The following is a 26,973-nucleotide window of genomic DNA, read 5'->3' as shown; positions in this document are numbered from 1 at the left end:
GCAAGGCTCTTGCTCAGGAATCTGAACCTGGAATGGAGTGACACAGAGTGAAGGAATAGCTGAAGTTCACTTTTTCCTTCTAGCAGTATCCCCAAACAGGACTCCAGGGGAGTCCAGGTCCAGAAACCCTCGGGAGCTGCCAGGTCTAGCTGCCAGGAATAGCTGACTATTCCAATCTTCTCTTGGAGCCTTTGACCTTGCTCATTTTCTTCTAATAAATATCCTTTATGCCTAAGTTAGGCAGAATCAACCTTAAAAAGTAATAGATAGTGCTGTCCAGTTTCCTGCCCTTCCTGGACACAAAAACATTTCCCAGCCCCCTTAGAGTCAGGTAGGGCCATGTGACTAGTTCTAGCCAATTAACTGAAAGTGGAAATGATGTATGTACTCCTATGTGCAATTTTCCATACTCTCTTCCTCTGTCTCTTCCTCTGGAAACTGTTAAGGCACTATGCTGGATAGAAGTGCCACATAAGATGAAAGCAGCCTGGAGTGCTGAGGTCAGCTGCCCACAAGAGCCAGTTAGGCCTGCAGCAACCCTCTGAGATTTTGATGGTTTTTGTTACCATAACATAAGCTAGCCTATCCTGACTGAGAGATAACCCTAATCATTCAATTCAAAAACATCACTCTAGCTAGAGGTAGTCATGAAGGAGTTCTACTACTTTAAAAGAATTGTTAATAAAACAGTAAACTATTGCATCCATATCTTAGGGTAGAGGAGCATTTGTATAGCAGCTAAGATCTGTACCAACATTTATGTCATGGATCTGACACCAGGGTTGCAAAGCACCAATCACCAGAAAAGCAGCACATGAACCGTAGACTGTATACAACATTCTGGAAAAGGCAACACCATGAAGACGGTAAAAAGGTCAATGACTGCCAGGGGTTAGGGGAAAGGAAAAATAAAAAATAGGCAGAGCACAGGGGATTTGTAGGATAGTGAAAATACTCTGTATTATACTATAATGGTAGATACATGTTTTCATACATTCTTCTCAACCCAAAGAAATGTATAACACCAAGAGCAAAGCACAATGTAAACTATAGACTTTGGGTGACAATAATGTGTCAATGTAGGTTTATTGACTAGAACAAATGCACCGCTTTGGTGCAGGATATTAATAGGAGAGGCTGTACATGTGTGAGGGCAGGGGTATATGAGATGTCTTTGTGCCTTTCTCTCAATTTTGATGTAAACCTAAAACTACTCTTTTAAAAAACTGTTTTCATTTTAAAAAGTATACTGATCAATCTGCCATGCAGACTAAGTCAAGAAATTGGGTCAAATTGCAATAAATCTGTAATTAATCTATAGTTCAAAAGCAGATTACTCAAATAAAATTACTTTTTCCATTTCTGGTAAATAGCAGACAAAATCTTCTGAATATTACTCCCACTGAAAGAAACAAAAAATGCTAGATAAAATATCTTCATAAAATGCATACCTAAATTTGCAAGAAATTAAGAAAACCTCAAAGATCAAAAATAGACAGAAAAGAAGAAAACTGACAGAAAAGGGGAAACAGAGAGAAACCAGGACAACAGAGAGATAGAGAACAACAGGGAACAAATAGAGGCAACAGAAAATCAGGATACTTTAACCCCGGGTGGGGGTGAGGGGAGATATGCTAAACTCTTGGTGACCTTGAAATGACCTTCTGAAGTGGAACAAGAGACAACCCTCAGCTCCTGCCCATAGTGTAGCATCAAATAAGAGACCATTAATATTAAATTGGTACCTCAAGGATATATGAATAAGAAATGAACCAGCCTGCAAGAGAGGCTGGCAAGAAATGTTGAGACCTTAATACTAAATGAAACAGTGGTGAAAAAAATCTCCCCTGAGAATCAAACCAAGTCTCAAAAGCAGGTGGGCAGCTCACATTCACAATGCCTCACCTGGGAGACCAGAGATTCAAACACCTGGGAGTCTGCTAGGCTGGACAACTGAAACACGGCCTCTAATTAATGAAGTCAAAATGCTACAATTTCCCCAGCATACTCTAGAGCAGTGGTTCTCAAATTTTAGTGTGCATCAGAATCACTGAAGAGTCTGTAAAAACGTAGATCGCAAAACCCCTTCCTTGAGTTTCTCATTTAGCAGATTTGGGGTAAGATCTGAGAATTTGCATTTCTAACAGGTTGCCAAGTAATGCTCATGCTGCTGGTCTAGGAGCATACTTTAAGAATCACTACTGTGGTACTCAATATTGCCTACACATTAGCACCACCCTTGTAGCTTTAAAGACTACAGACACTTCCATCCACCCCCAGAGATACGGATTACATGATATGGGGTACAGCCTGGGCATAAGAACTTATTTAAATGTTAAAATAGAGAGCATAAGACTGACAGAACAGCTTCGTCATGGCAATAAGATGCTAAATTATAAACAAGACCTAAGGCCATGCTAGGCAAGGGTTAGACCACACACCCTACACTTAAAGAATAAAAACTATGTTCTAACTGCCACAGGGTTTTTTGTTTTTCTCTAGCAGCTAAATAAGCACTGGCCTCAAGACAAGCACTACTGAAACAACTGCAGCCCAACATCTGACAGCCAGATGTTGACTAACTGACAACCTCCCCTAGTCACAAGCCAAAATAACAGTTTTGATTGGACGAGAGACTGATTTCAGTAACTTTCTCCTGATAAGAGGTCACCGACCACGGACTGGTTCTGGCCGGTTTACAGAGGCTGTGTACTGAGTGCCTTCCCGTCTTCTGCTTCACCTAGGGCCTAATTGTTATGAACTTAAATGTTAAGTCTCCACCCCAAAGTGAACATGGACTGCATGTAACATGCATGTTTACTTTCTACACATGTGTGTGACCCCTCTCATGAATATTCACAGCTTCTCCTATAACTATTAAACATGTATACTTAGCCAACTCATTTGGCATAAATTCCTATTCCATTCTTCCCTCCCTCGAAGTGCCTGCTTTCAGTTTCTGCCAGAAGCCACACTTTCCAGCCTGTCAGGAGAGCCAACCTGCAGGCTGCAACCCCTTATAAAAAATCAAGCTTTCCTCTTCAAATTTAGGGGCCTCGGGACTCTTCAGTTAACACCAACGTGCCGTCAAGGTTGAGAACCACTGCCAAAGAGGACAGAATCTAAAAGCTCTGGAAATTGGAAACGCTGGAATGACTCAACAAAGTACAGCCTGCTCAGCCACCCCTTAAACCATCCCTCTTACATGACCCTGGGAGACCGTCTTAGTGAAGGGGGCACCAGCATCTTTGAAGAGCTCTAAGGTAGCTATCCTTTATAGGCCAGAGATAACAGTGAGAAATCCTAACAATGGAATTTGGTTCTCTGATCACAGTGGAAACCATGAGATTTGGGATTAGTAAAGGCCAGTAGCAGCCCTTACCTGCAGATAAGGTGGGCACAACTGCCACAGTGAGTCAAAGGGCAACGTGGTGACCAGAATATCTGACCCACAAGAATCAATGGTAAACTGACCATCAGGTCTGTCTCCTAAGTTGATACTTGACATTTAATAAGAAAATTTCTAGATTTACTAAGCAGAAACCTGACTCAAGTCCCATAAAGAATTCACAGCTTCTTACCCAGATCCCAGATTTAACCAAAAGAAAAGAAAAAAAAAACTATCGGGATCACTATAGATAACAGTCCATACATCATCTCAGAGACGTATCAGAATCAGCCTCTGAATTCCCCCTTTTAATCTACCCACCAAGCAACTGCATGGCAGTGGCTAAAAGAGGAAGGTGCAAAAAAAAGACCAGCAGTCAGCAGAGGCCTTCCCATTCTGAAGCCTACTTATGATGATAACAGTAATAGTGCTCTGTGTCTTCTCACCAATATAGGGTATCTTAACCACGACTCTTAGCAGCTATACTGGAAAGAGAAGCATACCCTTTTTCTAATCTCACAGCTGCCCTCTGGAAACCACACACAAAACCTGATGAACATGGAGGGAGAAACCATTCCAGGCAGAGAAAACCGAGCCAGAGGCATACAATCCAGGTACTGCCACACTGTTGTGGCAGGTCCCCACTTCTGTATCTAATGTAAGCATCTACTGCAGTGTGGATGATACATACATTTATGAAGGGTTATATGACACACATTTTGAAACAGAACCACAACTATACCTCCTATATGAATGTTTTCTTAAGAAGCCAAGTTATACTGTCCTGTAATTAAAATTGGGTCTTTTAGATGCTGTAATAATTTAAAAGTTATGGCATAGAGAACTCCAATATTACAATTTTGAGCTTGCTAAATATAACTAGTATTATTTACTTGTTACTATACTATTAAAAGTCATATCTTCAACACTCCCCAAATAGTAGAAATACAAAGGAAGCTCAATTTAAATTGCATTTTTCTGCTTCAGGGATCAGCTCTGATTAGTTGTGTTTTGTGCAGTTCTTTCCATCTCCAATTCTGTTTCCATGTTTCTTTCATCTAATAGAAAATTAAATGTGATACTTTGCTAGGTTCCCAAGGATTACTAACTTACACTACATTCGAATATGTTAGTCTCACAACTGCAGCCCTAAAAAATACAGCAAAGGTACATTCATAGCCCAGGTAAAACGAGCACCAAAATTAGTCACAGCAGCAAACATAGAAGCTAAAAATTGTTCTATGAGATGTCAGATAAGAAATTAAATGAATTCCATCATTTTAAGAAATTAGAAAGCATGTCTTTTAAGAATTCTTTGATGTGAGATGTTTAATTTGTATGCAAAAGTGATTCAAATATGGCAATTCCCCAAATGACATGTACTTCAGCATCACAGCTTAATATAAGAAACAAATCAAGATGGCCGAATAGGAACAGCTCCAGTCTCCAACTCCCAGCGCCAGCGACACAGAAGACCGGTGATTTCTGCATTTTTAACTGAGGTACTGGGTTCATCTCACTGGGGAGTGCCGGACGATCGGTGCTGGTCAGCTGCTGCAGCCCGACCAGCGAGAGCTGAAGCAGGGCGAGGCATTGCCTCACCTGGGAAGCACAAGGGGGAAGGGAATCCCTTTTCCTAGCCAGGGGAACTGAGACACACAACACCTGGAAAATCGGGTAACTCCCACCCCAATATTGCGCTTTAAGCAAACAGGCACACCAGGAGATCATATCCCACACCTGGCCGGGAGGGTCCCACGCCCACGGAGCCTCCCTTATTGCTAGCACAGCAGTCTGTGATCTACCGGCAAGGCAGCAGCGAGGCTGGGGGAGGGGCGCCCACCATTGCTGAGGCTTAAATAGGTAAACAAAGCTGCTGGGAAGCTCCAACTGGGTGGAGCTCACAGCAGCTCAAGGAAACCTGCCTGTCTCTGTAGACTCCACCTCTGGGGACAGGGCACAGCTACACAACAACAACAACAACAACAACAAAGCAGCAGAAAACTCTGCAGACGCAAACGACTCTGTCTGACAGCTTTGAAGAGAGCAGTGGATCTCCCAACATGGAGGCTGAGATCTGAGAACGGACAGACTGCCTGCTCAAGTGGGTCCCTGACCCCTGAGTAGCCTAACTGGGAGACATCCCCCACTAGGGGCAGTCTGACACCCCACACTTCACAGGGTGGAGTATACCCCTGAGAGGAAGCTTCCAAAGCAAGAATCAGACAGGTACACTCGCTGTTCAGAAATATTCTATCTTCTGCAGCCTCTGCTGCTGATACCCAGGCAAACAGGGTCTGGAGTGGACCTCAAGCAATCTCCAACAGACCTACAGCTGAGGGTCCTGACTGTTAGAAGGAAAACTATCAAACAGGAAGGACACCTACACCAAAACCCCATCAGTACATCACCATCATCAAAGACCAGAGGCAGATAAAACCACAAAGATGGGGAAGAAGCAGGGCAGAAAAGCTGGAAATTCAAAAAATAAGAGCACATCTCCCCCAGCAAAGGAGCGCAGCTCATCGCCAGCAACGGATCAAAGCTGGACGGAAAATGACTTTGACGAGATGAGAGAAGAAGGCTTCAGTCCATCAAATTTCTTAGAGCTAAAGGAGGAATTACGTACCCAGCGCAAAGAAACTAAAAATCTTGAAAAAAGAGTGGAAGAATTGATAACCAGAATAATTAATGCAGAGAAGGCCATAAACGAACGGGCAGAGATGAAAACCATGACACGAGAAATACGTGACAAATGCACAAGCTTCAGTAACCGACTCGATCAACTGGAAGAAAGAGTATCAGCGATTGAGGATCAAATGAATGAAATGAAGCGAGAAGAGAAACCAAAAGAAAAAAGAAGAAAAAGAAATGAACAAAGCCTGCAAGAAGTATGGGATTATGTAAAAAGACCAAATCTCCGTCTGATTGGGGTGCCTGAAAGTGAGGGGGAAAATGGAACCAAGTTGGAAAACACTCTTCAGGATATCATCCAGGAGAACTTCCCCAACCTAGTAGGGCAGGCCAACATTCAAATCCAGGAAATACAGAGAACGCCACAAAGATACTCCTCGAGAAGAGCAACTCCAAGACACATAATTGCCAGATTCACCAAAGTTGAAATGAAGGAAAAAATCTTAAGGGCAGCCAGAGAGAAAGGTCGGGTTACCCACAAAGGGAAGCCCATCAGACTCACAGCAGATCTCTCGGCAGAAACTCTCCAAGCCAGAAGAGAGTGGGGGCCAATATTCAACATTCTTAAAGAAAAGAATTTTAAACCCAGAATTTCATATCCAGCCAAACTAAGTTTCATAAGTGAAGGAGAAATAAAATCCTTTACAGATAAGCAAATGCTTAGAGATTTTGTCACCACTAGGCCTGCCTTACAAGAGACCCTGAAGGAAGCACTCAACATGGAAAGGAACAACCGGTACCAGCCATTGCAAAAACATGCCAAAATGTAAAGACCATCGAGGCTAGGAAGAAACTGCATCAACTAACGAGCAAAATAACCAGTTAATATCATAATGGCAGGATCAAGTTCACACATAACAATCTTAACCTTAAATGTAAATGGACTAAATGCTCCAATTAAGAGACACAGACTGGCAAACTGGATAAAGAGTCAAGACCCATCAGTCTGCTGTATTCAGGAGACCCATCTCACACGCAGAGACATACATAGGCTCAAAATAAAGGGATGGAGGAAGATTTACCAAGCAAATGGAGAACAAAAAAAAGCAGGGGTTGCAATCCTAGTCTCTGATAAAACAGACTTTAAACCATCAAAGATCAAAAGAGACAAAGAAGGCCATTACATAATGGTCAAGGGATCAATTCAACAGGAAGAGCTAACTATCCTAAATATATATGCACCCAATACAGGAGCACCCAGATTCATAAAGCAAGTTCTTAGAGACTTACAAAGAGACTTAGACTCCCATACAATAATAATGGGAGACTTCAACACTCCACTGTCAACATTAGACAGATCAACGAGACAGAAAGTTAACAAGGATGTCCAGGAATTGAACTCATCTCTGCAGCAAGCAGACCTAATAGACATCTATAGAACTCTCCACCCCAAATCAACAGAATATACATTCTTCTCAGCACCACATCGTACTTACTCCAAAATTGACCACATAATTGGAAGTAAAGCACTCCTCAGCAAATGTACAAGAACAGAAATTATAACAAACTGTCTCTCAGACCACAGTGCAATCAAACTAGAACTCAGGACTAAGAAACTCAATCAAAACCGCTCAACTACATGGAAACTGAACAACCTGCTCCTGAATGACTACTGGGTACATAACGAAATGAAGGCAGAAATAAAGATGTTCTTTGAAACCAATGAGAACAAAGATACAACATACCAGAATCTCTGGGACACATTTAAAGCAGTGTGCAGAGGGAAATTTATAGCACTAAATGCCCACAAGAGAAAGCAGGAAAGATCAAAAATTGACACTCTAACATCGCAATTAAAAGAACTAGAGAAGCAAGAGCAAACACATTCCAAAGCTAGCAGAAGGCAAGAAATAACTAAGATCAGAGCAGAACTGAAGGAGATAGAGACACAAAAAACCCTCCAAAAAATCAATGAATCCAGGAGTTGGTTTTTTGAAAAGATCAACAAAATTGACAGACCACTAGCAAGACTAATAAAGAAGAAAAGAGAGAAGAATCAAATAGATGCAATTAAAAATGATAAAGGGGATATCACCACCGACCCCACAGAAATACAAACTACCATCAGAGAATACTATAAACACCTCTACGCAAATAAACTGGAAAACCTAGAAGAAATGGATAATTTCCTGGACACTTACACTCTTCCAAGACTAAACCAGGAAGAAGTTGAATCCCTGAATAGACCAATAGTAGGCTCTGAAATTGAGGCAATAATTAATAGCCTACCAACCAAAAAAAGTCCAGGACCAGATGGATTCACAGCTGAATTCTACCAGAGGTATAAGGAGGAGTTGGTACCATTCCTTCTGAAACTATTCCAATCAATAGAAAAAGAGGGAATCCTCCCTAACTCATTTTATGAGGCCAACATCATCCTGATACCAAAGCCTGGCAGAGACACAACAAAAAAAGAGAATTTTAGACCAATATCCCTGATGAACATCGATGCAAAAATCCTCAATAAAATACTGGCAAACCGGATTCAACAACACATCAAAAAGCTTATCCACCATGATCAAGTGGGCTTCATCCCTGGGATGCAAGGCTGGTTCAACATTCGCAAATCAATAAACATAATCCAGCATATAAACAGAACCAAAGACAAGAACCACATGATTATCTCAATAGATGCAGAAAAGGCTTTTGACAAAATTCAACAGCCCTTCATGCTAAAAACGCTCAATAAATTCGGTATTGATGGAACGTACCTCAAAATAATAAGAGCTATTTATGACAAACCCACAGCCAATATCATACTGAATGGGCAAAAACTGGAAAAATTCCCTTTGAAAACTGGCACAAGACAGGGATGCCCTCTCTCACCACTCCTATTCAACATAGTGTTGGAAGTTCTGGCTAGGGCAATTAGGCAAGAGAAAGAAATCAGGGGTATTCAGTTAGGAAAAGAAGAAGTCAAATTGTCCCTGTTTGCAGATGACATGATTGTATATTTAGAAAACCCCATTGTCTCAGCCCAAAATCTCCTTAAGCTGATAAGCAACTTCAGCAAAGTCTCAGGATACAAAATTAATGTGCAAAAATCACAAGCATTCTTATACACCAATAACAGACAAACACAGAGCCAAATCATGAATGAACTTCCATTCACAATTGCTTCAAAGAGAATCAAATACCTAGGAATCCAACTTACAAGGGATGTCAAGGACCTCTTCAAGGAGAACTACAAACCACTGCTCAGTGAAATCAAAGAGGACACAAACAAATGGAAGAACATACCATGCTCATGGATAGGAAGAATCAATATCGTGAAAATGGCCATACTGCCCAAGGTAATTTATAGATTCAATGCCATCCCCATCAAGCTACCAATGAGTTTCTTCACAGAATTGGAAAAAACTGCTTTAAAGTTCATATGGAACCAAAAAACAGCCCGCATCTCCAAGACAATCCTAAGTCAAAAGAACAAAGCTGGAGGCATCACGCTACCTGACTTCAAACTATACTACAAGGCTACAGTAACCAAAACAGCATGGTACTGGTACCAAAACAGAGATATAGACCAATGGAACAGAACAGAGTCCTCAGAAATAATACCACACATCTACAGCCATCTGATCTTTGACAAACCTGAGAAAAACAAGAAATGGGGAAAGGATTCCCTATTTAATAAATGGTGCTGGGAAAATTGGCTAGCCATCAGTAGAAAGCTGAAACTGGATCCTTTCCTTACTCCTTATACGAAAATTAATTCAAGATGGATTAGAGACTTAAATGTTAGACCTAATACCATAAAAATCCTAGAGGAAAACCTAGGTAGTACCATTCAGGACATAGGCATGGGCAAAGACTTCATGTCTAAAACACCAAAAGCAACGGCAGCAAAAGCTAAAATTGACAAATGGGATCTAATTAAACTAAAGAGCTTCTGCACAGCAAAAGAAACTACCATCAGAGTGAACAGGCAACCTACAGAATGGGAGAAAATTTTTGCAATCTACTCATCTGACAAAGGGCTAATATCCAGAACCTACAAAGAACTCCAACAAATTTACAAGAAAAAAACAAACAACCCCATCAAAAAGTGGGCAAAGGATATGAACAGACATTTCTCAAAAGAGGACATTCATACAGCCAACAGACATATGAAAAAATGCTCATCATCACTGGCCATCAGAGAAATGCAAATCAAAACCACAATGAGATACCATCTCACACCAGTTAGAATGGCGATCATTAAAAAGTCAGGAAACAACAGGTGCTGGAGAGGATGTGGAGAAATAGGAACACTTTTACACTGTTGGTGGGATTGTAAACTAGTTCAACCATTATGGAAAACAGTATGGCGATTCCTCAAGGATCTAGAACTAGATGTACCATATGACCCAGCCATCCCATTACTGGGGATATACCCAAAGGATTATAAATTATGCTGCTATAAAGACACATGCACACGTATGTTTATTGCAGCACTATTCACAATAGCAAAGACTTGGAATCAACCCAAATGTCCATCAGTGACAGATTGGATTAAGAAAATGTGGCACATATACACCATGGAATACTATGCAGCCATAAAAAAGGATGAGTTTGCGTCCTTTGTAGGGACATGGATGCAGCTGGAAACCATCATTCTTAGCAAACTATCACAAGAACAGAAAACCAAACACCGCATGTTCTCACTCATAGGTGGGAACTGAACAACGAGATCACTTGGACTCAGGAAGGGGAACATCACACACCGGGGCCTATCATGGGGAGGGGGGAGGGGGGAGGGATTGCATTGGGAGTTATACCTGATGTAAATGACGAGTTGATGGGTGCAGCAGACTAACATGGCACAAGTATACATATGTAACAAACCTGCATGTTATGCACATGTACCCTACAACTTAAAGTATAATAATAATAAATAAATTTAAAAAAAAAAAAAAAAAAAGAAACAAATCCAGAATGTTTCACTTCATTCTACACAAAAATGTGACTATTATTCAACTCTTGCTTTATTATTTTCAACAAATTTGCCTCTCCTACTGTCCAAAAAGTAACAAAAAAAGAAGTCTATTTAGCTGTGAGATACAAGGGTAAATTCACTGAAATTAACAATGTGGAGGATTTAAATGACATGTCTAAGCTCAGGGCTACAAAGAAGCAAGAAATAATCACATACTGTGTCTGATGTAAAATATGGCATCCTATGGCCCCTCCAAATATACAGTGTACAAAATAACTGAGAAAACTACACCAAAGCAGGAATGGGATACAAAGTACTCCACGAGGACACATTAATAAAAAAATAAATAAACAAATACATAAGCTCAACTTCAGCTTCAAATCCAACAGGATAGTTTTTCCAGAAAAGTATCTAAGAGTTCAAGACCAGCCTCAGCAACATGGTGAAACCCCATTTCTACAAAAAATACAAAAATTAGCCAGGCATGGTGGTGCACCCCTGGGGTCCCAGCTACTTGAGAGGCTGTGATGGGTAGACTGTTTGAGCCCTGGAGGCAGAAGTTGCAGTGAGCCCAGACTGCACAACTGTACTCCAGCCTGGATGACACAGTGAGACCCTGTGTAAAAACAAAACAACACTAAGCCAATTAGTCTTCTAATTGCTCTTCCTCACTTCTCACAGCTTTTCTTCCTTTCGTTTCCTATTAGACTGGATAAACTAGGTCCTGGGGTAAAAGACTCCAAAACACAGGGCTTTGTGGAAGAGAGTTTGGAAGTGGCCACTCTCCCTCCAAAGAGATCCAACCCCTCTCTTGACTGAAACTCAGCTATCTTCTGGAAAACAGCATAAACTAGGCTGACTAACTTCTTTTACCACGAATTCTCCCGCACAAACCTGGTTTCTGCAGAGCCCTATTCTCTTTCCCTAGAGGGCCAGCTTTCCCCTTCTCTGAGATGATGCTTCATATCTCCTCCTCTACTCAAATCCCTTGGGTACTCATTATTCTCTTTCTAATGAATGATCTTTCCAATGTATTGCTGAATTCAGTTTGCTAGTATTTTGTTGAGGATTTCTGCATCAATATTCATCAGAGATACTAACCCGTGGTTTTCTTTTCTTGATATGTCTTTGTCAGATTTTGGTATACGGTAATACTGGCCTCGTAGAGTAATTCTGGAAGTATTCTCTCCTCGTCTTATTTTATTTATTTATTTATTTATTTATTTTGAGTAGTTTGAGTAGGATTGGTATTAGTTGGTTCTGCTTTAAATGTCTGGTAGAATTCAGCAGTGAAGCCATCAGGTCCCTGGCTTTTCTTTACTGGGAGACTATTTATTATGATTTTGATCTCGTTGTTTGTTATTAGTCTGTTCAGATTTTGGATTTCTGCATGGTTCAATCTTGGTAGATCGTATGTATCTAGGAATTTGTCCACTTCTTTTAGATTTTCCAATTTATTGGCATATAGTTGGCACAGTAGCCACTAATGACCCTTTAAATTTCTGCAGTATTAGTCGTAATGTGTCTTTTTTCATTTCTGACTTTATTTATTTGGATCTTCTTTTTTTATTAGTCTGGCTAAAGGTTTGTCATTTTGTTTTAACTCTTCGGAAAAACTATTTTTTGTTTCATTGAACTTTCATATTGTTTCTCCATTTCAATTTCATTTATTTCTGCTCTGATCTTTATTATTTCTTTTCTTCTAATTTTAGATTTGGGTTTCCCTTGCTTTTCTAATTCTTTAAGATGTATTATTAGATTGTTCATTTGAAGTTTTTCCTCTTTTTGACATAGGTGCTTATAGCTATAAGATTACCTCTGAGTACTGCTTTTACTGTATCCCATAAGGTTTTTTTGTTTTCCTTTGTTTTTGGCAGAACCTCACTTTGTTGCCCAGGCCAGAGTACAGTGGAGCGATCTCGGCTTACTGCAAGCCTCCACCACCCAGGTTCAAGAAATTCTTGTGCCTCAGTCTCCCAGGGAGCTGGAATTACAGGCACCTGTCACCACGCCTGGCTACTTTTTGTATTTTTAGTAGGGACGGGGTTTCACCATGTTGGCCAGGTGGTCTCGAACTCCTGACCTCAAGTGATTCGCCTGCCTCGGCCTCCCAGAGTGCTGGGATTACAGGCATAAGGCACCATGCCCAGCCTCCCAAAGGTTTTGGTAGGTTGTATTTACATTATCATTTGTTTCCAGAAATTTTTCAATTTTTTTTTTTTTAAACCAGGCTGGAGTACAGTGGCATGACCTCAGGTCGCTGCAACCTCCACCTCCTGGACTCAAGCGATCCTCCCACCTCAGCCTCCCAAGTAATGGGGACTACAGGCACATGCCACCATGCTTGGCTAATTTTTGTTTTTGTTTTTGTTTTGTTTTGTTTTGTTTTTGTAGACAAGGTTTCACCATGCTGCCTAGGATGGTCTGGAACTCCTGGCCTCATGTGACCTGTCTACCTCGGTCTCCCAAAATGTCGGGATTATAGGCATGAGCCACAGTTCCTGGCCCAAATTCCTTTTTTTTTTTCCCCCATAGAAAGCAGAAAAATAATTTATTCCAAAAAGATGGCAGAAATGCTAAATTTATCCTGAAAATACAGTAAGGTGTAATTCTGTTGAGATAGCTCTTCCCTCTGAAAATGCTTTCCTACTGACTGCCCCACTGGAGTCTTATTTGTCTTGCAGCAGTTTCTAAACACTTCATTGATTCTCAAGTGAGAAGGCAGGAGCCATCTTCAAGTGCCAGATTCCAAGAAGAGAGTAACGTATCTCTCAGAAGAAGAGCATCTTGTATCTCAGAAGAGTACATAATCATTTTGTGGAGTCAGCACAGTTCAGTTTAAGCAGACACATAATTCATTAAAGTGTAAAAAAGTGAAGGAAAAAACACTACATTGTAGAATAAGACATTTAAATGTGGTGCTAATGTTTGAGGCAACTGATGGCCAAAATGGGCAAGTCAAGAAAGGCAGTCTGGTTTGGAGGTGATTTTGCATCTAAAAGGCATTCTCTCCTCGTGACCTCAAAGACTGAGCACTGTAGAGCACATCTTCTTCCTCAAGGCCAATGATGCTTCAGACACCAGACGGCTTCATTTTTCAACTGTGGTCCACAGAGAGGGTTGAGTTGGGCCAGAACTGAAATCAGCCAAAAGAGACAGCAGAAAACCGGACAGGTCACCAATATGGTAATAACTCCCCAGTAAGGACCCGTAGGGATAAGCCAAGGCACCAAGAAGCCAACGAAGCCCCAGAACATGCTCATCACAGTGAGAGGCACCATGAGGCCATGATACGCCATGGTCACTGCCTGAGCTGCCAGCCTCTGCCCTGCCACCTCACTTCCCAAATTCCTTCTTCTTCTTTGTTTTGTTTTGTTTGTTTTTTGAGACAGAGTCTCACTCTTTCACCCAGGCTGGAGTGCAGTGGCGCAATCTCAGCTCACTGCAACCTCTGACTCCCAGGTTCAAGCAATTCTCCTGCCTCGGCCTCCTGAGTAGCTAGGATTACAGGCGCATGCCACCATGCCCGGCTAATTTTTGTTTGCTTTTTTGTTTGTTTTTTAGTAGAGACAGGATTTCACCATGTCGGTCAGACTGCTCTCGAACTCCTGACCTTGTGATCCACCCTCGGCATCCCAAAGTGCTGGGATTACAGGCGTGAGCCACCACGCCTGGCCCCCAAATTCCTTTGTAATTTCTTCACTGACCCACTATTCAGGAGCATATTGTTTACTTTCCATGTATTTATAAAGTTTCCAAAATTCTTATTAATTTCTAGTTTTACTCCACAGCGGTCAGAAAAGAGGCTTGATATTATTTCAATTTTTTTAATGCTTTAAGACTTGTTTTGTGATCTAAAATGTGTTCTAACCTTGAGAATAATTCATGTCTGAGAAAAAGAATGTGTATTCTGCAGCTCTTGGAAGAAATGTTCTGTAAATATTAGATCCTTTTTTTCTATAATGCAGATTAAGTCTGATGCTTCTTTGTTGATTTCTGTCTGGGAGATCTGTCCAATGCTGAAAATGGCTTTTGAAGTCTCCAGCCATTATTGTATCATGGCCTCTCTCTTTAGCTCTAATAATATTCCCTTTATATATCTAGGTGCTCCAGTGTTGGGTACATACATATTTTACATTGTTATATCACCTTGCTGAACTGACCCCTTTATCATTATGTAGTGACCTTCTTTGGCTCTTCTTGCAGATTCTGTTTTGAAATCTATTTTATCTAATGTAATTATAACTACTCCTGCTCTTTTTTGGTTTCCACTGGCATGCAATATTTTTTTCCATCCCTTTATTTTCAGCCTGTGTGTGTCTATATAGGTAAAGTGTGTTTCTTATAGGCAACAATCAATGGGTCTTGTTTTTTCATCAGCCAGTCTCTGTCTTTTGATGGGAAAGTTTAGTCCATTTACATCCAATGTTATTGTTGATAAGTAAGGACTTACTCCTGCCATTTTGTTATTTGTTTTCTGGTTGTTTTGTGATCTTCTCTTCCTTCTTTCTTTCCCATTATTTTAACCTGATAACTTCACACTACTTCCAAAAACCAACAAAGAAAAAGAAAACTAATAAAAACTCTATGCCTTAATTTCATGTCCCTGCTTTTAAACGTTTTGCTGTTTCTATTTATATCTTATTTTATTGACCATCTTGAAAAATTGATGTAATTATTACTTTTGATTGGCTCATATTTTAGTCTTTCTACTTATGGTACAAGTAGTTTACACACCACAATTACAGTGTTACAATATTCTGTGTTTTTCTGTGTACTTACAATTACCAGTGAGATTTCTAACTTCAGATGATTATTTCTCATCACTGTCCTTTTCTTTCTGACGGAAGTATTCCCTTTAGCATTTCTTGTAGGACAGGTCTGGTATTAATGAAATCCCTCAGGTTTTGTTTATCTGGGAAAGTCTTTATTTCTCCATCACATTTTAAGGATATTTTCACCAGATATATTCTTCTAGGATAAAAGTTATTTTCCTTCAGTACTTTAAATATGACATGCCACTCTCTCTTGGCCTTTAAGGTTTACACTGAAAAGTGTGCTGCCAGATGTACTGGAGCTCCATTTTATGTTATTTCTTTCTTTTCTCTTGCTGCTTGTAGGATCCTTTCTTTATTCTTGACCTTTGGGAGTTTGATTATTGAATGCTTTGAGGTTGTCTTCTTTGGGTTAAATCTGCTTGGTGTTCTATAACCTTCTCGTACTTGGATACTGACATCTTTCTCTAGGTTCAGGAAATTCTCTGTTATTATCCTTTTGAATAAACTTTTTACCTCTATCTTTCTCTACCTCCTCTTTAAGGCCAATAACATTTAGACTTTCTCTTTTGAGGCTATTTTCTAGATCTTGTAGGCATGCTTCTTGTTTTTCCTTTTTTGCAACAGGGTCTCAGTCTGTCACCCAGGCTGGAATGCAGTGGCATGATCTCAACTCACTGCAACCTCCACTTCCAGGGCTCAAGCAATCCTTCCACCTCAGCTTCCAGAGTAGCTAAGACCACAGGCTCACACCATCAGACCCAGCTAATTTTTGTATTTTTTGTAGAGACAGGGTTTCACCATGTTGCCCAGGCTGGTCTCAAACTCCTGACCTCAAGCAGTCGAGTCTCAGCCTCCCTAAGGGCTGGGATTACAAGTATCATACTGCGCCCAGCCTGTGTATTTTCAATTAGCCAGTCTTCAACCTCACTAATTCTTTCTTCTGCCTAATAAATTCTGCTATTAAAGGACTCTGATATATTTTTCAGGGTGCCAACTGTATTTTTCAGCTTCAGAATTTCTGCTTGATTCTTTTTAATTATTTCAATCTCTTTGTTAAATTTATCTGATAGAATTCTAAATTCCTTCTGTGTTATCTTTAATTTCTTTGAGTTTCCTCAACATAGCTGTTTTGAATTCTCTCTCTGAAAGGTCACATATCTCTGTTTCTCCAGGATTGGTCCCCCGTGCCTTATTTATAAAGTTCATTGGTGAGGTCATGTTTTCCTGGATGGTGTTGATAGCAGATATTCTTCAGTTTCTGGGCATTGAAGAGTTAGGTATTTATCATAGTCTTCACTGTTTCAGCTTATTTGTAGTCATCCTTCTTGGGAAGGCTTTTCAGATATTTGAAAGGACTTGGGTGTTGTGATCTAAGCTGTATCTGCTTTAGGGGCACCCCATGCCCAACAACACTGTGGTTCTTGCATTCTCATACATGTACTGCCTTGATGATCTTAGATAAGATCTGGAAGAATTCTCTAGATCACCAGGCATACACTCTTATTCCCTTCCCTTACTTTCTCCCAAACATACAGAGTCAGTTTCTCTGTCTTTCTTTCTCCCCCGCTCCCTCTTCCCCCTTCCCCCACCTTTCTTTCTCTCTCTCTCTCTGTTCTGAGCCACCTAAAGACCTAAAGCTTGGGGTGGAGTGACACAAGCATCCCTGTGGCCACCACCACTGTGACAGCACTGGGTCAGACCTGAACCCAGAGAAGTGCTAGGTCTTACCCAAGGCCTGCTATAACCACTCCCTAGCTACTGCTTATGTTCATTCAAGGCCCTGGGGCTGTACAATCAGATATGGCAAAGCCAGCCAGGCCTGTCCTTCCCTTCAGGGCAGCAAGGTCCCCCAAGTCCCAGGTGGGTCCAGAAGTGCCATCCAGGAGTCAGGGACTAGAGTCAAAAACCTTAGAAGTCTACCTGGTGTGCATACTGCAGCTGAACTGGTACTGAAACTACACAAAGCAGTCCTTCCCTTCCTCCTTCCCCTTTCCAAAGGGAGAGGATCCTCACTGGTAGCCCCCACCAGGCAATGAGGACTCCTGCCAGACTACCACTGATGTTCCCTTGAGGCCCAAGATCTCTTAAGTCAGCTTGTCATAAATGCTGCCTGACCTGGGCCTCACCCTTCAGGACAGTGGGCTCCCTGTCTGGCCCAGGAGGTCCAGAAATGCCATCCAAGAGTCAAGTCCTGAAATTGGGGATCCCAAGAGCCCTTTTGGTGCTCTACCCTCTTTGGTCATGCTGGTACCTAAGGTGCAAGACAAAGTCCCCTTTACTTTTCCCTCTGCTTTTCTCAAGCAGGAAGAGTTTTGCCCCATACACCACAACTGGTCATGTGGTAAGTCTCACCTGAAGCCAGCAAGTCTTACAGACTCACCAAGGCCCTCAAAATGTAATATGGGGGTATCACTGCTGGTTATTCAGGGCCCAAAGACTCTTCAGTTCACAGGTAATGAATGCTGACAGCACTGGGTCCTTTCCCTCAAGGCAACAGGTTCCCTTCCGCCCCAGGTTGTTCTAGAAATACCGTCTGGGAGCCAGGGCCTGAAACAGGGGCCTCATGACTTTAACTGGTGCCCTATCTTGCTGTGGCTGGGTTGGTATCCTACGTGCAAGACAAAGTCCTCCCTGCTCTTCCCTCTTGTCTCCTCAAGCAGGAAGGGTCTTTTTTGGAGCCGCAAGCTGTGCAGCCTGGGGCTGGGGGAAGAATGAAGCCAGCACGTCCCAGCTGCCCCAGCTGGCATCTCAGTATGTCTCATGCCCGCTCAGTCCACTGTCTCTGGGCCTAATTCAGCACTAGGACTCACTTACAAGTTGCAGTCCTTATGGCCTAGACTGCCTTTCAACATTACTTGTACACACAGAGTGCTGCAGCACTCAGTGGTAAGATTTGCAGGAACTCAAGCTCCCACCACTGGGACTCCCCTTTGGCTAAGGCTGGATTACATGCCCTCTCCATGGGCAGGCGTCAGCTGAGTTTGGTCTCGGTTTCCTTTCTGCTCTAACAGGACACCACTGAGTTCAGTGCCTCGCAACTGCTATGTTCTCCCTCCCCCGGTGCCCAGAGATGTTCTCCACACCAGGCTGCTGCTAGGGCAGGGATCAGGGAGTGGTACTGGCAATTCAGAAGTGTTTTCTGGGGTTTTTTTAATGCTTCTTTCAGCGATATGAGGTTAAAACCAGGTACTATGAGTGCTCACCTGATTTTTGGTTCTTATAAAGGTGCTTTTACCATGTAGATATTTGTTAACTTGGTGTCCTTGCAGGAGGGATGACAGGTGGAATCCTCTATTCCACCATCTTGCTCTGCCTCATTATTCTCTTTCTCACGGTGACCCTGCTATACCCCAGAGTCAGAAGCCACTATATATTAGATAGCTCATTCAAGGCTGGGCATGGTGGCTCACGCCCGTAATCCCAGCACTTTGGGAGGCCAAGACCAAGCAGATTGTTTGAGTCCAGGAGCTCAAGAAGATAACTCATCATCCAACACCAAATCTTACCCACTTCATTTACATGTATTCATCTTTTCTTCCTGTTATAGTGGATAAAGTGTCCCTTCCTTCTCTGATCTAAGGCCAATTACCCTGGGTCATTCCCTTCCACCCACTTTAAGAATTACCTACCTTCTAACAATTTTAGACATGATTTCCCTAAACTGAGTTGGTCCACACCCATTCAGCCTCATCTACCACCACATGCAAGCTATATCTACATCATAAGATCTCCACTATGCTGTTATCGTTCATGCTGTGTTGCTTGTGTTGTACCTTCTCATGAAGCTAAGTAGACCTGATGTTGAGTGAATATAATTAAGTATCAATATATATTAATGCAGCAGTCCCCAACCTTTTTGGAACCAGAGATCAGTTTTGTGGAAGACAATTTTTCAATGGACCAGGGTTAGGGGGATGGTTTTGGGATGAAACTGTACTGCCTCAGATCATCAGGCATCAGTTAGATTTTCATACAGTGTGCACAACCTACATCCCTCACATGAGGAGTTCACAATAGGGTTCACACTCCTATGAGAATCGAATGCCACTGCTGATCTGACAGGAGGCAGAGCTCAGGCAGTAATACTCACTGGCCCGCTGCTCACCTCGTGCTGTGCAGCCCGGTTCCTAACGGGCCATAAACCAGTCCTGGTCCACAGCCCAGTTTGGGGACCCCTGCATTAATATATCTACTGTAATATGCACTTGTATATGTGTTTGTGTGCATTCACAGTATATGTGTGTTGAATTCATCAGTGAAGTCATCTAAGCCTGGAACTGTTATTGTGGGAAGGTTTTTAATAATGTACGAACAGATACAGGGCTCCCAAAATTTTTCTATCAGTTCCAGAAAGTTCTGTTATTCAAGCACTTTTTCCACTTAAGTTGTCAAGTATGAAGTTATTCAGACTATCCCCTTAGTATCCTTTAACATACATTGGATTCATACTGCTATCTCCTAGTCTTGACGTTGGTAATTTGTATTTTCTCTTTATTTTCTTTTGCTCAATCTAGCTAGAGATTTAAGAAATTTATGCAATTTATCAATATGAACTATTAGCTTGGTTTCATCTCTTTTTTTATTCTTTTCTACCTCTGGGAACACACGACATCATAATTTTTTATCTATTGTTACTTATCGAGTTCATTGAGTTCAGCTCTTATTTTTATTATTGCCTTTATTTGAGTTGCATTGGGTTTAATTTGCTCTCCTTTTTCTAGCTTCTTAAACTGGAACTTAAAACATTCTTGATTTCTAATACAGTAGCTCCCAAAGTATAGTCCCTAAACCAGCAGCATCAAAAGCCACAAGGGCACTTACTGGAAATGCAAATTATTGTGCCCCACTCAAAATCTACAGAATGAGAAACTTTGGAGGTAGGGTCTGACAATCTGTTTTGTTGTTTTAAGAGGGCAAGGTGTCACCTAGGCTGGAGTGCAGTGATGAGATCCTGGCTCACTGCTAACTCCACCTCACAGCTTCAAGCAATTCTCATGCCTCAGCCTCCCAAGTAGCTGGGATTACCAGTGTGTACTACCACGCCCAGATAATTTTTGTACTTTTAGTAGACAGGGTTTCTATTAAACCATCCTTGACTAGGCTGGTCTCAAGCTCCTGGCCTCAAGTGATCTGTCCACCTCAGCCTCCCAAAGTGCTGAGATTACAGGCATGAATCACCACGCCCAGCCTGACAATCTGTGTTTTAACAAACCTTCCGGGCAACTGTGATGCACAGAGTTTTCAGAACTATTGCTCTAATCTGAGGATTTCAGCTATGAATTATTTCACTCTTACCCCAACTTCAGCAGCATCACAAACATGGTGATGTGTTGGGTTCCCCTTATTACTCACTTTTAAATATTTTCTAAAAATTTGTGAGATTTTATTGACCCATGAGTTACAAGTATTTTTCTTAATTTCCCAACATTTGAGGGATTTTCTAGATTTCCTCTTGTTAGACATTTCTAATTTAATTCCAACATGGTCAGAGAACATATTCTAAATACTTTCAATACTTTGTTATAAAGATATGTTTTATGCCCAAGAATACGGTCTGTTTTAGTGACTATTCAGTGTGCTTTCAAAATAAAGGTATTGTACAATTGTGGGAATTAGCATTCCATAAATGTTAATTATTTCAATATCATTAATATCATTCAAATCTTCCATGTTCTTACATAATTTTTATCTACTTATTTTAAAGATATCCAACAATAATGAATTTGTCATTATCAAGTTCTCCTTTTAGTTCTGTCAATTTTATTTCATATATTTTAAAGTAGTCTCATTTTACACGGACAAATTAAGGATTGTTAAAGTTTCCTAATGAACTGAAATTGTCATTATTATGAACTGTTTTTATCTCTAGTAATACTCCCTTAATTTCTACTGTGTTATTAATATAGCTACTTAAGCTTTCTTGTTACTAGTGTTTCCATGGTATATCTTCTTCTGTTTTTTAAGTCTAACCTCCTATTTAAAGTATGTCTCATATGAACTATACATAGCTAGGTTTTTGTTTTTGTTTTTATTTTGAGATGGAGTCTCACTCTGTCACCCAGGCTGGAGTGCAGTAGTGGGATCTCGGCTCACTGTAACCTAGGCCTCAAGGTTTCAAGCCATTCTCCTGCCTCAGCCTCCCAAGTAGCTGGGATTACAGAGGCATGCACCACCACACCCACCTAAATTTTTTGTATTTTTTTTTTTAGTAGAGACAGGTTTCACCACATTGGTCAGGGTGGTCTTGAACTCCTGACCTCAAGTGATCCACCTGCCTTGGCCTCCCAAAGTGCTGGGATTACAGCTGTGAGCCACTGCACCAGCGTAGGTCTTTTTTTTTTTTTCCAACCTAATATAACAATCTCTGCCTTTTGATGGGAATATTTAGGCTACTCATATTTAATCCCAGCTGCTGCTTTCTGCTGGGTTCCGTTCAGCATATGCACAGCTTCAAAGTTAGCCAATGACTGTAGAGAAACTTGTACACATATTTTATGACTCTGCCCTTACTATGATTTTTCCCTACTCATTTTCCACCACCCTTTCGCAGCAGGGCCAAATTCCAACCTCAGTTCCTTGACCCAGGAAGAAGTCACTTTCTGCCTAAACTCTATTCCCTTGGTGTGAACTTAGCACATCTGCAGAAGGATAAACTAGTTAAACGTCCAGCTCGGCCAGGTCACTTCCCTTCTTTCAAGTAGTGTGTTGTCTCCAGTTTCTGCCTACTTTTGTTTTTATATTCCGTCCAGATGTTTTATTATTATTACTGGCAAGATGGTAAGCCCAATACAACTCCTTGACCATTATCAGAACCAGGAGCCCAGGTGTGGTTTTGATGTTAATTTCCCAGGTTGGGAGAAGTATAAATTCATACCCCAAAACATGAATAAAATTGGGGAAAAAAAAAAACTGCAGTTGAAAAATTATATGGAAGACTTTTTTTCTCCCTCTTTCTAGAGCTGAAGATAAAAATCAAAAACTCCAGCCAGATGCGGTGGCTCACGCCTGTAATCCCAGCAATTCGGGAGGCCAAGGCAGGTGGATCACGAAGTCAGGAGTTCAAGACCAGCCTGGCCAAGATGGTGAAACCCCATCTCTACTGAAAATACAAAATTAGCCAGGCATGGTGTTAGGCGCCTGTAATCCCAGCTACTCGGGAGGCTGAGGCAGAGAACTGCTTGAACCTGGGAGGCAGAGGCTGCAGTGAGCCAAGATCGCACCACTGCACTCCAGCCTGGGTGACAGGGTGAGACTCTATCTCAAATAAATAAATAAATAAACAGACGTATTTGTTATCTCTCTATGTAGGTAAGTGAGTTGCTTTTTTTTTTTTCCCAAATTCCCCATTTTATTAAAAGGATAGCTCTCCAAGGCTCTTAGCTCCATCTAACTGCTTCAGGCAAACCTCAAGCCTCATCTTTTATTCTTAAATTGTATCAAACCTCAAAAGTATTATACAATAGCAATAACCACCATCTCATCTTGTCCCAGACAGCCTTAAAGTGTTACCATTTCAGGATTTTAGTTGTCCCCATTTCTGACTTTTGAAAATTTCCCTCACTTTCTTGTTCATTCATATGTGTATTCTGAAGTCTTTTTGTTACATTTTACCCTGCATTTTTAGGTTTGTTTGTTTCGTGTTTGTTTTGTTTTTTGTTTTTGAGATGGAGTCTCACTCTGTCGCCCACGCTGGAGTGCGGTGGCGTGATCTCGGCTCACTGCAACTTCTGCCTCCCAGGTTCAAGCAATTCTCCTGTCTCAGCCTCCCAAGTGGCTGGGATTACAGGCGCCCACCACCACACCCGACTAATTTTTGCATTTTTAGTAGAGACAGGGTTTCGCCATATTGGTCAGGCTGGTCTCAAACTCCTGACCTCAGGTGATCTACCCACCTCGGCCTCCCAAAGTGCTGGGATTACAGGTGTGAGCCACTGCACCCGCCCTCTAGGTTTGTTTTTGTGTTGCTTTTTTTTTTTTTTTTTTTTGATGTGGGAGGATCACTCATAATTTACAAGATTATCTCAATAGCTAAATTGCCATAATTAGAAGACCACATGTTATTTTTATAAGAATATTTACAAAACCATAATAAATGCTACATGGAAAAACTACAGGGAAAAATAAGTCCATATATATATAACTGATACATCTCAGAAAGTGCTACAAGTGCTGTTTGTTCTTGATAAAAGTTATACATTGAAAATGAGGGCTATGGAAAATAAGGACAATGACAGAACTATGTGCAGTTGTTCTAGTAATGAAAAGCAATACTACTCAAGCTAGGAGAGAGAGAAGAGGAAGTGGTGCAATCATGCATCTTAACACAGAGCAAGAGCCCAAAGAGGGGCACACAATACCACAGCGTTTGAAATAGATTTATCATACACTATGTTTAGAGTTTCCAAAAGCACACAATTTTCAGAAAGAACTAAGTTATATAATGCTTCAAATCACCATATAACCACTTTTAACATAAAATTCAATTCTATAACCAATTCAGTAGAAAGCTAAAGAACATACTGTCAATATTCTTAAGTCAATCACTCTTTTAAAGAACTAAATCATAAAATGTGATTATCCCACAAAAAACGTGAGGACATAGAATGTAAAATAAATTTTTCAAATTAAATTAGAGGCCAGCATTATTCTAAGTGAAGTAACTCAGGAAGAGAAATCCAAATATCGTATGTTCCCAATTATAAGTGGGAGCTAAGCTATAGGTATGCAAAGGCATACGGAGTGGTTTAATGGACACTGGATACTCACAAGTGGGGGAGGGGAGAGGGATTTTAAAAACTACATATTGAGTACAATGCACACTACCCAGGTGACCAGTGTACTAAAATGTCAGACTTCACCATTATACAACTCATCCATGTAATCAAAAATCACTTGTTTTTCAAAAGCTATTAAAATAAAAAATATATATTAAAAATAAATTAATTAATTAGAGGTCAGGTACAGTGGCTCATGCCTGTAATCCCAGCACTTTGGAAGACTGAGGCAGGTGGATTGCTTGTCACCAGAAGTTAGAGACCAGCCTGGGAAATAATACAACACACCATCTCTACTAAAAGTAAAAATTAAAAGATTAGCTAGGCATGGTGACATGTACCTGTAGTCCCAGCTACTGCAGAGGCTGAGGTGGGAGGATCAGCTGAGCCCAGGAGTATGAAGTTGCAGTAAGCCATGATCATGCTACTGCACTCCAACCTGGGCAACAGAGCAAGACCCTGCCTCAAAAAACAAAAATTAAATTAGATTAATTTCAAAAACAATAATGGTGATAATAACGTTACACAGCATGATGAACTTAGTGAATTCACAATCTGTTGAGGCCACGTGTGATGGCTCATGCCTGTAATCCCAACACTTTGGGAGGCTGAGGTGGATGGATCACTTGAGCCCAGGAGTTTAAGACCAGCCTGGCACATGGTACACAGTAAGCATTCAATAAAGGTTGGCTAAAATTATTTTTAAAAATTCAAAAAAGACCAGCCTGGTCAACATAGGGAGACTACGTCTCTACAAAAAATAAAAAATATAAAAATAGCTGGCCATGGTGACACGCACCTCTAGTACTAGCTACTTAGGAGGCTGAGGTGGGAAGATGGCTTAAGCCCAAGGTAGTGAGCTATGATTGTGCCACTGTAGTCCAGCCTCAACAACACAATGAAAGTCCATCTCAAAAATAAAAAGTAATAATCTGTTGAAAATAAAGAGAAAATGCAATGGCAATTAATGACAATTAATACAATAACATTTCCTGAACTAAAATTGTATGTTTTATTTTAGAAAAATGTTAAAACAGCAGTTATAATCTACATAAGTTTTAATATTATGTTCTTATTGCATATATCACATGAGAGCGAAAGTGGCACTGCAAAGGAAAAGATGTACCTTTACAGTGGAGCTCTCTGGCAGCACTACTTTAATCAAATGATCAAAGTAGGCGCAACTAATAAAACCTGACACTGCATGCTTCCTGATGAGTTGAAATATGAAGTACTCAATATCACCTATTATGTTCTTACCAAAAAAAATGGTTTAACCTGAATCTAATGAAGCTTCCAGACCTAACCTACAGTTTATAGGAAATGTGTGAACTAGAGGAATAAGTTAGCAATACCGAGAAAAAGTATATATGCGTATCCTCTGATGCCATACCAAACTCAGTAACCATTAACGTTAAAATAAAAGAGGAAACTGTTAAATACTTACGTAACATGATTTTATGCCAACACCAAGTATTAATGAGAATACAGAGCACTGACCATTCTTTTCAGAGGTCAGATCTAGGTACTATTGTTTCTTAAAAAGAGAAAAATTCCCAATTTATTTATAGCTTTCCAATTCAGAGAAATACCGAGAAAAAGCAAGCAGACAAATCTGGAATGTGGAACATTCTACAGGACAAACAGCCTGGACTCTCCAAGAATCAATACAATGTGGCAAGAAAAAATAGAGGAACAATTCTAGAAAAACCATTAGGAAAGAGACTCCAACAGTGAATTATAGAGAGCACCAAGTTGTTTCTTCTAAAGATGCAAAGGTGATTTATTTTTAGGAATTCCATTAATATAATCCACCTATTAATAGAGATAGGAAGAAAAAAAAAATCCTAGAGAACCCAGACTGCATTCTCTAACTACATCTTCTAACAAAAAGTAAACAAGATTCCTTATAGAAGTGGTTTCAGAACTAGGGGTTGACTATTCCCGAAACAAGCCTGTGAAAGCTCACTGCCGAGAAGCCAGCAAACTATCAGAGACAGGAGTAGGCTCGTGTCAAAGGGAGAAAGGAGCAAACTTGAAAGAGCTCCCACTGGATGGAGATGAAACAATGTAAGCATTGAAAAGACTAACAACTGCAAAGGACTAGATGATCTACATACATACATCTGTAAGTTCTTAAGAATATAAAATCAATCTCACTGCACACTTAAGGAGATTTCTAAGGTACCAACTCTTTATTCTGAAAACTGACCTATGAAGAGGAACAATCAAGCGTTTATCTTGCCTTGCAAAACAAACCCTATTTTAAGATAACCAAATAGTTGATCAGGGAAAGATCTTCTACAAGAAGACTTCCAACTACAAATAGAAAGGAAATTACAGAATAAGAAAATTACCATTTTGCAACTCTAAAGGATGACTACATGTAGACAATAATCGATTGATGTTAAAACTATGAAATAA

At 40.7% G+C, this 26,973-nt stretch overlaps 1 protein-coding gene and 1 pseudogene across 9 annotated transcripts in view; both read right to left on the bottom strand.

Moving 5' to 3' along the window:
• ULK4 (unc-51 like kinase 4) overlaps window positions 1-26,973 on the bottom strand; it is a 793,903-nt gene that overhangs the window by 676,276 nt on the left and 90,654 nt on the right. The gene's annotated exons all lie outside the window — the stretch shown is intronic.
• On the bottom strand, window positions 13,489-14,440 carry LOC108584599 (annotated as a pseudogene).

Source organism: Papio anubis, chromosome 2 (genome assembly GCF_008728515.1).
Source record: "Papio anubis isolate 15944 chromosome 2, Panubis1.0, whole genome shotgun sequence".
Lineage (NCBI taxonomy): Eukaryota > Metazoa > Chordata > Mammalia > Primates > Cercopithecidae > Papio > Papio anubis.
Note: the sequence above shows the minus strand (reverse complement) of the source record. Positions and strands in the feature narration are given on the sequence as shown.